Source organism: Triticum dicoccoides, chromosome 4B, assembly GCF_002162155.2.
Source record: "Triticum dicoccoides isolate Atlit2015 ecotype Zavitan chromosome 4B, WEW_v2.0, whole genome shotgun sequence".
Taxonomy (NCBI): domain Eukaryota; kingdom Viridiplantae; phylum Streptophyta; class Magnoliopsida; order Poales; family Poaceae; genus Triticum; species Triticum dicoccoides.
The window spans coordinates 408,339,423-408,343,571 of NC_041387.1; positions in this window are offsets into that span (position 1 = coordinate 408,339,423).

A 4,149-nucleotide genomic window follows, 5' to 3' on the forward strand; every position below is an offset into this window, starting at 1 on the left:
GAGGATGGCTTGGTGGCTCGACGAAGCTGTCAAGGTCGATGTCGTCTGCAATACGAGTGGCAGCGTCGATGAAGGTCTCCATGAAGGACTGTAATTTGAGCTTCTTGGTGTTGGCAACCTTGAGAGCCGCCAACTTGTCTTCTTTGACCTCCTTGCAATGGACTCGGACCAGGGACAGAGCCACATCAGCACCATAGCGAGCAGACGATTTCTTCCACTCTTGCACTCGACCAGGGATGTCCTTGAGTCGAGTCATCAAAGACTCGAGATCATTTTGGAACTCCACTTGGGGCCAGAGCTCCGTGTCAATCCGCGACACTGCCACTTTTAGACGAGCAAGATAATCCATAACACTGGCAAGACGAGAATCCAATCGCAGCACGTTCATCGCAACTTCATCCTTGATAGGAGAGTTTATGGGGTCTAAGTCCGTCTCGATCCGCCTAGTCTCTGCCTCGAAGTCTTGACAGAATTCTGCACACCCAAAAAAATGGTGAGTCGGCAGTTGAATGATGAGTCGACAATTGCAAATCAGTCGGACAAGAGAAAGTACCTTCCAGCTTCAGGAGCATCTTCTCGACGAGTCTTCCTAGATAAGCCTCCAGTTCACCCCTCTTTCGAGTGAGATCTCCAACCTTGTCAGACAGGGCCTCCTTGTCCTTCTTTAGCTACGCGACTTCTTTGTTGGCTTCATTAACAACAGTCTTCGACTAGGCGTTTTCCTCTTCCAACTTGCTGACTGAAGCCAGCTTCTTGTCGGAAAGTTCTGTTTTCTCTCGCACCTCTCTCTGCGCCGCGGCAAGGTCAAGGTCCTTTTGCTCCAGAGCCTGCTTCATTTTGACTAAAGAAATAACATTCTTCAGATGAGCTTGGAGTTGACGGTTTTCACTACGCACATCTGTTCGAGTGGAGTCACTCGGTTCAAAAGACTAAAAGGGAAAAACTATAAGGTTGACAGTCGACGAGTTATTACCTCCCAGCTCCAGATCGAGGTTGAGACTGATCTGCTTCTTCTCCAACTTAGCAAATTGGGCCCCGAGCTCACAAGATTTTTGCAATCAACAAATAAGACACGTCAGTTGGCAGAATCAAAAGTCAACCACAACAAAACTGCAACATGAAGTGTTCTAAGACTACTGCCGAATCAAACATTCAACAGTAGTCTCGGGGACTACACCCAATGGGTGCACTTGGCATGCCCCCACTGGTCTGATTTACCACTCAGCATGGTCTGCCCAGCACGAGTATAAAAAAAGGAAGAGAGATTCTCAGACCCCAGCTGACTGCCCGCAGTCGACCGTGGTCTCGGGGACTACACCCAGTGGGTTCACTCTGCGTGCCCCCACTAGTCTGGATCCCATTCAGATCAATTTGTTCCGCCGAGTGAAAGGACTGTAAAGAGACATTTGATAAAGACCCCCGACGAATCAAAAATTCGACAGCGGTCTCGAGGACTACACCCAGTGGGTGCACTCTGTGTGCCCCCACTGGTTCGGAGATACACTCGACTCGACCTGGTCAACTCAAGTGGAAGAACTATTTAGCTAAAGTTAAAACACTAGTGGGTGGATGGATATAAAGTGCAGACTCATGATAGATGCACATAAAAGGTTCCAAAACTCTCATCCACGGACATCTTACAGATAATAAAGCAACAGTTTCTGTTCAGTCGGAAATCAACTCACCTTGACATTGATCTGCAGAGCAGAGTTGGCATCGTAGGCAGCCTTGCTAGCCTCATGCACCACCTTCATTTGGTCCATCATAAAACCTGCTTGGAGTATAGCTTGCTTAGCAGCACCCACCGGGTCTTCTGGAATATGATGGGTAACAAAGAGAGGAGTTGGTGGAACAGTCGGAGCAACCAGAGGATCTAACACATGGAGTTGTGATACGTCTCCAACGTATCTACTTTTCCAAACACTTTTGCCCTTGTTTTGGACTCTAACTTGCATGATTTGAATGAAACTAACCCGGACTGACGCTGTTTTCAGCAGAACTACCATGATGTTGTTTTATGTGTAGAAAAGAAAAGTTCTCGGAATGTCCTGGAAATCCACAGAGGCACTTTTTGGAATTAATAAGAATTTTTGGCGAAAGAATTAATGCCAGGGGCCCCACAGCCTGTCCACGAGACAGGGGGTGCCCCCCCTAGGGCGTGACCTCCTATCTCGTGGGCCCCCTGGACCTCCACCGACCTCAACTCCAACTCCATATATTCCGTCTCGGGGAGAAAAAAATCAGGGAGAAAGTTTCATCGCGTTTCACGACACGAAGCCGCCGCCAAGCCCTAATCTCTCTTGAGAGGGCTGATCTGGAGTCCGTTCGAGGCTCCGGAGATGGGGATTCGTCGTCGTCGTCATCATCAACCATCCTCCATCACCAATTTCATGATGCTCACTGCCGTGCATGAGTAATTCCATCGTAGGCTTGCTGGACGGTGATGGGTTGGATGAGATTTACCATGTAATCAAGTTAGTTTTGTTAGGGTTTGATCCCTAGTATCCACTATGTTCTGAGATTGATGTTGCTATGACTTTGCTATGCTTAATGCTTGTCACTAGGGCCCGAGTGCCATGATTTCAGATCTGAACCTATTATGTTTTCATGAATATATGTGTGTTCTTGATCCTATCTTGCAAGTCTATAGTCACCTATTATGTGTTATGATCTGACAACCCCGAAGTGACAATAATCGGGACACTTCTCGGTGATGATCGTAGTTTGAGGAGTTCATGTATTCACTATGTGCTAATGCTTTGATCCGCTTCTCTATTAAAAGGAGACCTTAATATCCCTTAGTTTCCGCTAGGACCCCGCTTCCATGGGAGGGTAGGACAAAAGACGTCATACAAGTTCTTTTCCATAAGCACGTATGACTATTTACGGAATACATGCCTACATTACATTGATGAATTGGAGCTAGTTCTATATCACCCTATGTTATAACTATTGCATGAGGAATCACATCCGGCATAATTATCCATCACTGATCCATTGCCTACGAGCTTTTCATATATTGTTCTTCGCTTATTTACTTTTCCGTTGCTACTGTTACATCTACTACAAAAACCAAAAAACATTTATCTTTACTTTTGCTACTGTTACCTTTATTATCATACCACTTTTGCTATTGAACACTTTGTTGCAGATACTAAGTTATCCAGGTGTGGTTGAATTGACAACTCAACTGCTAATGCTCAAGAATATTGTTTGGCTCCCCTTGTGCGAATCAATAAATTTGGGTTGAATACTCTACCCTCGAAAGCTGTTGCGATCCCCTATACTTGTGGGTTATCAAGACTAATTTCTGGTGCCGTTGCCGGGGAGCATAGCTCTATTCTCTGAGTCACTTGGGATTTATATCTGTTGATCACTATGAAGAACTTGAAAGACGATCGAACTACTATTTTGCCCTCAACTATGAGGGGAGGTAAGGAACTGCCATCTAGCTCTGCACTAGATTCTCCTTCCGTTATTAGTAAGCTTGCGACACCTAAACCTGCTACTGCTATGAATTCTGATATGTCGCATGTTATTGATGATGCCACTTCTGCTATGCATGATGAAACTACTTCTGTGCGTGATACTACTTTGCCATTAGGTGAATTTCTTGATGAACAACTTGCTAGAGTTAGGGGGAATGATATTACTGAAGAACCTATTATTGATGATAGTGATGATGAAGGTCCCCCCCAATGATTATGTATTACCTGTTGTTCCTAAGGGTTATGTTATGAATGAAAAAGCTGCTATGGAAATCCTTGCTTGCAATGATAGAAATGATCTTAAGAAATTATTAGCTAAATGGAAGCAGCAGTCTCTTAATGCTAGAATGAAACCCGATCTTGCTTTTGCTACTTCACCTATCTGTGTTACTGATAAGGATTATGAATTCTCCGTTGATCCTGATATTATTGTTGGAAATATGCCCTAGAGGCAATAATAAAAGTATTATTATATTTCATTGTTCATGATAATTGTCTTTTATTCATGCTATAACTGTATTATCCGGAAATCGTAATACACGTGTGAATACATAGACCTCAATATGTCCCTAGTGAGCCTCTAGTTGACTAGCTCGTTGTGATCAACAGATAGTCATGATTTCCTGGCTATGGACATTGGATGTCGTTGATAACGGGATCA